Here is a 9,213-nt window from a genome sequence, read left to right as displayed (position 1 = left end):
GAAACTCACTGAGAACTTTTGTAACATTTGTAAAGCAAAGTATCATTTATTCCAGTTATTGCTTTTAAAGAAAATTACCACCCCTAGCTTTAAAACATTACATTACATTATATTACATTACATTACATTACATTACAGTCATTTAGCAGCCTGTGACCGATGCAATGTTTGCTGAGAGCGACAGTTGGTCGTCCAGGGTCACACCCAGATTCCTCACAGTCCCAGTTGGCGTCACCACGGCATCATCAATGGTGATGGACAGGTCTCGGTGCGGGCAACCCTTCCCCGGGAGGAACAGTAGCTCGGTTTTGTCCAGGTTGAGCTTCAGGTGGTGTGTCGCCATCCACCTCGAGATGTCAGCCAAGCACGCAGCAATGCGTGCCTCCACACAAAACAGAGCTGAATTGTCTTTTTACCAATCTTAAACAGCAATTAAAGATTATTTTTAAGATGTGATATTAAGAATACAGAGTAGAATTAATTATGTGACTCTTACTGGCTGTTTCATTCATGATTTAATATCTTATATTGTTGATTGTCATTGTAACTGATTATTTGATCTTGTCCAGAGCATCCCTAAAAAAAAATATATATATATATACATATATATTATATTTTCTTAATTAGGCCGCTAATATTACATTTAGAAATGTGCTGTTTTCAGTTCTGGCCTTTTTATGTAAACATCATATTGTAATTATCATCATATTTTTACTATAGCGACATTAAACTGCTAAAACATTAGCATGCAGTTTGTGCGGTTGGTATCGTGATTTACTAATGGGGATTAAGATTGTTGTTTCAGGGGATTTTTCCCATTATTTCCTGGTAGAATACCTGCTGGAACCAGGATTCCGTTAGCATGTATGTGCTAGTTAACATACTGTATACTTTAGTATTTATGGAACCAAACATGCTTTTATCAAACCTCATTTATGCGATCATAAAACTGTCGTACTAAATTCTCATTTTTGACAAGAACCCCCATCATTCAGAGGAAAAGATTATTATATATTGCAGAGAAATAACAACATTTAAAGAACATGAAAACCTTCCACCCTCGTTAGAGTGCAGCGTGTGTGTGTGTGTGTGTGTGTGTGTGTGTGTGTGTGTTGGGTGAAGATTGAGTCGGAGATGGAGTGTGAGATGTGAGCGCTCTGCCTGCAGATAAAACTCTCACTCTCTCTCTCTCTCTCTCTCTCTCTCTTTCTCTAATTCATTTTCCTTCCTCTGATTTATCTTGTTTTCCTCCATCTTGTCTGCTCATGCTCAGATAAAATCCCCCAAATTGCATCAGCCATCCCTCTGTAACTCTGTTGCCTCTGTTTCAGGCTACAGTGTAGCGCAACAAAAATAATAATGCATCTGGTATCTCTTAGATTTGAGTTATAACACCATTTATACAGCCGACAACTCTTTTGATGTAATTATTGTGCTGTCTGTGCCGAGGCGTCCGGAGATGATACGAATATCACAAAAGAGCCTCAGCCTCGACACGACGGAGCAGAGTTACTCCACCAAGGCTCCACCCGGGGAAACTTTCAATGGTGTTAGAACTTTAAATATGTTACTTTTGGGTTTCTATCCAACTCAAAGTCAAGCTTTTGACCTTTTGCATCTGAAGGCTGGTTTAGTTGATTTGGGTTTGTCATAATAAACGTTGTGTAACAGGGATACTCGTTACTCAGAGGTTGAAGGAGATATACGTACGTGTCTAAAACAGTAGTGGAGCTAACATTGGCTAAGAACGTTAGCATAGCATTAACTAGGTATACTGAATGTGTTTCAATGGCAGTGGTGTTTCACTTTTCACTTTTTTATCTTTTGAACATGTTTTCCTTCCAACACATATTGTAAACTCTTCTATCTGCTGCTCTTTGAAATCACAAATTTGTTTTTCCAAAAATTAGATGATATTTATTCAAGCAGTGGTGTTTGCACAACCCTTTCTCCTAAAAAATAATATGAGTCTCATACAGCTAAATTGCACCCTCGATTACGTTTGGGGGGAAACGTATTTTCTCCTGGATAACTGTCCCAGTTTTAAACAATTTGAAACACATCAACATTAAACATTGAAAGAAAAAGAAAAGACGTCACAAAAGTACCTGGTTATTTTTAAGCAACAAATACTTTCTTTACACGGCACACAAACACGTCCGTAAAGTTTTCATTTCTGACATTTGACTCCTGATTAGTTTAAACATCAAGCTGTTCAGGTTGCCCAACACAATACACACTAAGTAACATTAAATAATAAATATAAAAAATATTGTAATACAATAAAGAAAAAAATAGCTAGACACACAATTGAAACTTGTAAATTATACACTCAACAGTTTTGTAAATGCTCAGACATTGATTTTTGAATGGCTATTTCAATTTCGTAGATTTCAGGTTGTCAGTACTTTTGTACATCAGTCCTATAACAATATATTCTGCAGCTGAAGATACACATTTATGTAAGAACATCACAACATGTAAACCACACATCTCCTTTTAAACAGCAGCAGGTCAAAGTTCAAGCAGGAAGAATCTAATAGATTTCATCCTGAATATTGAATAGGATTCATCTCTGACTTTGTTTTTTAATCCTTTTATATCAGATTTGTTTGAAGCATCTGTTTTCTTTGGCGTGTTCATCTAACAACGTGTTGATTTTGGTTCCTTTTTTATCAAATCTTCATTTCTATGATTTCTTAATATCCACTAAAACACTTTGCCATGTGTTTGGGAGGAGATCAGCAGACTGATCAGACTCTGTGTTCACAGTTGGTTTAGTATTATTCTCTTTTTGCTTTCACATTGTTACATAATATGACATCATGTTTGTGTGAGAGGCTTCTTGGTTGTCATGTGGAGTTATTTTGTTTTGACATATCTGTCCTCTAAATGCTATTTTCAGAAGATGTGGTAGATATGTTGGTGTTATTGTATCTTTAAATATATTTTCTCTCAGTAGGTATTTGCTGTGTCCATCTCATGGATGTTTGTGACAGAGGAAGACATATCTTTTCTTTCTTCCATCAACAAAGCGCTCAGATTTTTCTTTTTTCCAACCAGTAAAAGCGTCATCCATGAACGACTGAAGATAATCTGAGAGTGAGAGCTGTGTGACTATTCTGACGAGCAAATAAGAGATTTCACACATTGAATGTGGTTTTGCTTCACTTTTTACGACTTCATTGCAGAGGCGGTCAGCGGGGGAAGAACCCCAGACAAACCAAACCAAACACGGGAAACATGAGGCAGGAAACTTCAAAATAAAACAGGAAACAAACCAAACAAAAACACAACAGCCTCTTTCTTTTTAAAAATAAGATAAGATAAGATAATATAAGATAAGATATAATTTATTGTCCCGCAGCATCACAATCCAAATGCATGCATAACATAGATCATAGACACACTCATGCATAAACATGCTTAAATACAATACTTTAATACATAAAACCAGGTGAGATCAACACAGATATTAAATAATCAAGTCACAATATAGTAGTCCCCAATAAAATCATATCATATAACACTAATTGTTTCTATTGATTTAGCTTGCAGAAGACCAGCTGCTTTCCATTTCAGAACAAAGCAAAATATATAAACAGCTTTTCTCTGTTTGTATTTTGAGCATAAAACCAGATTATTGAATCAGAATCACAGGAATGGGAGGCTGGTTTTTAAGTTTCCAAGTTCACTTTAACGTGTTTGACATAATAAAAGGTGCTGATTGGTTGTTTCCTCTCACACAGACTCGTCATCACCTGTAGTCCTTTATGTTCTACATCATCCTGACACAAAGCTCTTCCTGTTCATCCTGATCACACCTTCCATTGAACTAAACATCTCATGTTTAACATGAGAGGAAATAAAGAGTTGTTCTCTTTCTGAGGTGCTCCATCATCACGAGGCGACTCCCGGTTGATTGACACATCGTACAGATGAAGAGTCTACGGAGAGCTTTCTGCTGTATCTTTTTCACATCATTACTGAGAACATCAGTAATTTCCATCATGAATACTGCAGCGTCCCCTGACAGGCGCTCATCGAGCTCCCGACATCCATCGGGGGAAATGATGGTATTAGACGGGAGGCAGACTCTCGGGGTGAGGCTCCGTGATGAGAGGGGGAGGAAGGGAGGGAGCTAATTACCCTTTTATTACCAGGGACCAAACCCCCGTCCCAGGAGGCCTCGCCTGGCCCTGTTTGAGACGAGGAGGATCCGGCACGCCACATTACCTCACTCCTCGCTCTGTGACGGCGGTGGCATTAGGAGCAGCGAGTACACAGAGAACGTCTGCTGCTGTCAGAGGAGCCGTTTGAAAGGCACACATTTCATTTAGGAGCCTCGTGAATTTATGAACGGGAGTATCCTGGATCATAGCAGCATGTGAAGGAGTCATCTTTCCTTTAAATTAATCTATAAAACTCTGAGAAATGTACCATTTCATTTACCCCACATTAATCAATTAAAATGTATAAATATACAACACATTTTGAACAAATCAAATTCACTACAAAGGGCTTTACAAGCGACATAAAAAACTTAAAATAAAATTAAACTAATAAAACAATTCAGAAAGATTACACAAAATGGATTAAAATAGATTAAACTAAATTATAACATAACAAGTACAAATAATAAAACCATGACGACATAAAAGCCAGACTAAATAGATTCATGATTTAAGTTCAGGTTTAAGAAAATCAATGTATCACTGACTGAAGCAGCATCACCAAAGGTTTTAGTTCTGCTTTGTGTAGCAGCTTAAAGAGAAAGAACAGAGGATGTGAGGGGCCTTTTTGGTTCATAAACCACTAATTAAATAAGGTTTGAATCCACATGGAAACAGGTAACCAGTGTAAAGTCTTAATGGCATGTGTGTGTGTGTGTGTGTGTGTGTGTGTGTGTGTGTGTGTGTGTGTGTGTGTGTGTGTGTGTGTGTGTGTGTGTGTGTGTGTGTGTGCTCCCCTTTTGTAGCTAGTCAGCAGTCATTCAGCAGAACTTTGAATTAGTTGTAGTTGATTTATTGTAAACCAGAGAAGAGAGCGACACATCATCGACATACGTTCCAAATGTCCAAGAATCAGATAAATGTGATGTGCAAAATCTGCAAAGTACACAATATCAGTCCGTTCTCACTCTTCAGAAAAAGGGAGATTAATCACCAGACGTTCGTCTCAAAGCAGGACGCTCTATGTGGCCGTGGTGATGGCGTGAGTAGAGGAGGAAGTCAGGTGACATAGGAATGATGTATGCAGAAAGTTATTTGATAGCTTCTGCTCTCTTTGTATGTAGATGCAGAACTGTGTCAATAGCAACAGTCTAGTTAATCCTAGCAGTTATCTGCTATAACTTAAATAACAAGCTGCAGAATGCTCTAACTGACCAATCAGAGGCAAGTATTCCACAAAGCCGTGAGTCTAAAAACACAGGACTTTCACCCAGGAGGTCTCTGTTCATGTCCCGTGTAAAACTTGGTGTTCAAGTTACATAACCATAAATCAATCTGAACTCAGTAACAGAAGCTCTTTTTTAACACAAAAAGGATATTTTTCCTGAATTTAATATCAGAGTCTACCTGTGAACATGGAAGATTATTTTGAAAGGACATTTATGTATGCATGAATATGTTTATGACTCCCACACACTGTCACTTAGTGCTGCTTTATTGATTCAACACAAGTTCATGGACACTAACAAACTTTATGAAAATACCTTCCTTCATCTATTAAAAAAACATATTCTGTCATAAAAAGCTTCCTTTTTAAACTTTGCTGAATTGAGTACATATTTGACTTGTATATAAAAACACAAAACAGAGTTCATTCCACATGAATCACAACTCAAACTGAAATCCCTCTTTAGTATTGCTAATGGAGACGTAGCTCAAACACAGCGGGACCTTTTGACTTCCTGTTTGTGCTCAATAAACTGAAGACATTTTCTTATTTTTTCTCACAGTGAGTCCTCCTCTCAGATGAAGGATCGGTGCTGCTGGCTCGTATCTTCACAGCAGCTGCCGCCCACCGGGCTTTTTCTCAGCACAGTGGCGCCCGAGGCTTACCGAGAGAAAATAATGTGACAAACAAAAAGCATCTGACCGGTGAGAGTCCTCGAGGCCGAAAACACATCAGTGATGAGTGATGCTGAGGGAGGACGGCTGCAGTCCGTCACACGGGAAACAGGTGAACCACAGACATCAGCACTGATCAGGAGGAACAGGAAACATCAGCCGGATCCAGTCCACACCTCTATTCCACCTTTTCACTGGTTAACGTTAAAGCACGTCTTCTTATTCAATGTCGTAGTGACACTATGAGACTTTTATATGCCACCTCTGTAAGATAATAAATATACATTTCATAAGATAAGCGTTTCCATATGAGCTAAAGCTGGAGAGATTAGAAATAGATGGACTCAATTTTCAATTTGTAAGCCATATTATTCCTCATATTATGGAAAAAGTGAGAGCTACTAGCAGTCAATGGTGGGATATAATAAAGTTCTTTACATGAAAATAATTGTGAAGTACTTTTATTTCACTAGAGTATTCCTTTTTTATGCTAACTTCTACTCCAAATACTGCATTATTTCTCTTCCCTACATAGAAAAAAAAATTGGAGTTCCTTTAACATATCAGGATTATACATAGAAATAATATGATTATCTCATGAAATATGATACGTTGTTTTAGTTTTAATTAACAGTATTTGAGAGCAGAAGTTCACTTTAAAATGTGCATTTTGTTTTTAACAAATGATAAATGTCTTTCTTGTTGAGAGATGTGTGCAGCAATTGCATGCTGATAGGCCGAAAGGTTTCAATGTCGAATCCGTCTGCTGCTTCAGCACCACGGACAGCGCCGTGGATTTATCAACACAAAGCACAGTGAGTCTCTTTAGGGACGCTTCTGAAATGTGGAGATTCTGATGGAATCAAAATCAGTCGTCACAAACATTGGATGGAGACACATTTGAATCACAGGATGATATATTCTTAGCCAAATAAATGAGCTGAATTTCTTCAATAGTTTCTCATTTAACGTTTCTACCTGCAGTTCACTTTTAAGCCACATGAGAGAGCCTGGATTTTCTAATTGTCCTAATAATTGTATTCTACTTAAAACATTGAATCTAATACGAAACGCTGGCGGTCATTAAACTCTACCTGAATGCATTTATTTTGTCTTATTGATAAAGTATTTAACACGTGTATGTTTTAAATAACACATGCACGTTGCAAAGTTGTGATCTATCAAACCAAAATTGAACTCTACTGTGCTCTTCTCATGATTTTTAGACAAAGCCTGCTGTGATTTTGGTCCTGATGGTTTGTCATTTTAAAAAACTGCATCCCGAATAAACATCATTTTTTAGAGGAACGCTGTTCTACGTAGTGATCAGCTCTTCCAGCCGCGTCCGCAGATTCTAACTTGCACAAACCTCGTTAGATAAAGTTTCAATGAGCCTGGATGAGGACAGCAATGTCTGCACCATATATTTCACTCTGGACTAAAGAACAAACGGACTAAAACCATCATCTCTAAATCTGCTAATGAGGCTAAAGAGCAGCTCTACAGACTGAGGAGAACATGTTCAGTGAGGAGAACATGTTCTTCCCTCAGTCTGACCTGTCTGAGGCTGCTCTGAATCTAAAAGACTCCACAATAACTCATAACACTTATTTTTGTTGTTTTCTCTTTTCCCGCTCCAACACAATTCTTCCTGCAGACGTTGTGTTGCACAGAGCGGCGCCAGGCGAGCTGTAGTACACGGTCCAGTCCTGCTTCCACCCCTCATTAACCAACGGAAACACCATCCGTGGGGCTCGGCTGTCACTGCTCGCATTATAAGTTCATAAACCCATCTCTAATTCATGGAGGGGAGATTACTGTGTGCTCACTGTTGTGTGTTTGGGAAGACTTTTCAAAAGGTTTTATTCTGTGCTTTCAGTTTTTAAACGGGTTAATGAGTCCAACACCGACAGACAGCCGGAGTACGAGCCTGGTGTTTCCAGCAGACGCTCATTTATTCTGTTATATCTCATTTCTATGTAAACAACAGGTATTGTCATATCCATTCTGCATGAGTAGTTTTTTGGGGGGAGTTGAATAAATGCAAAATAAATTCTCTCTGGGCTTTTTTTCTTCTTCATATTATTAGTAGTAGTAATATTTGGGGACTGACAGTTTTAGTTCATTTCATTTCATGTATTTTTTAATGAAGCACTCTTCAGGGTTTACACTTATAATTAACGTTGCTGCTTGGGTTTGTACCCAACATGCTAATGCCAGAGCCACAATGGACTTCCCACTCTTTGGAAATTATTTGAGATGCTAGACAAGAACAAAAACATGTTACACTCGCTGCCTGATCCGTACATCCTGTCTGACCTCTACTGAGCGTGTGCACACTACTACTTCACACCTGTACATATTCTCACACCCTATTCTTTCCCTGATTATGGGACATTGATAACAACAAACCTGTTGTTAGGAGGAGAGCTAGTGAACGTTAGCTGTTAGCAGCCGATGGGTAGCACAGTCCTGCCTGGCTAAATAACAGCGTTAACAGCTAACGCTAACGGAGATTATTATATTCCTTTATTGATCCCCATGGGGGAAATTCAAGAAAGTTAGTGTCAGAAGTGGGATTCGAACCCACGCCTCCATTCGGAGACCAGAACTTGAGTCTGGCGCCTTAGACCACTCGGCCATCCTGACACGGATTGCATTGAGCTCCATTATGACGCTGTGGTATTGATACCGAGAACCGATCGGATACTGACCGAAGTTCAGCTGTTAAAGGAACATCTCTAAAACAATCTCCAATCTAACATACACAAATGTCAGAGGTCCAGTTGCATTGTGGGTAATGTAGGCACCATGCGTGGAGTAGAAAACGACTATAACTCTGAATCTGTAGATTACTCATGACACTACTGAACTACACGGACTGAAAAAGACAAATTCAGCAAATGAAAAAGAAAATATAACTGTAATCAAGTGATTAAACACTGTTCTGGGGTTATTACTCATCCCTTCATTTGTTTCTGCTCTAAAGTGCACATGGACAAAGTCACTGACTGATATCGAGACCAATAAACATCTTCACTGAAAACTTGAATGAGTTGAGAGTGAACTTTGTCAGAAGTGACGGGACGATAAGGCCATCTCTGTTCTGGACAAAGAGATGGAACTCCTATTGATCCTC

The 9,213-nt window shown here is 38.6% G+C and overlaps 1 non-coding gene across 1 annotated transcript; it reads right to left on the bottom strand.

The window, feature by feature from the left end:
* Positions 1-8,639: 8,639 nt before the first annotated feature.
* trnal-caa (transfer RNA leucine (anticodon CAA)) lies at positions 8,640-8,723 on the bottom strand. The gene has a single exon. It is a non-coding gene; the product is annotated as a tRNA-Leu (tRNA).
* Between the last annotated feature and the right edge of the window lie 490 nt (positions 8,724-9,213).

This window comes from Anoplopoma fimbria, chromosome 4 (genome assembly GCF_027596085.1).
Source record: "Anoplopoma fimbria isolate UVic2021 breed Golden Eagle Sablefish chromosome 4, Afim_UVic_2022, whole genome shotgun sequence".
Classification (NCBI taxonomy): domain Eukaryota; kingdom Metazoa; phylum Chordata; class Actinopteri; order Perciformes; family Anoplopomatidae; genus Anoplopoma; species Anoplopoma fimbria.
Note: the sequence above shows the minus strand (reverse complement) of the source record. Positions and strands in the feature narration are given on the sequence as shown.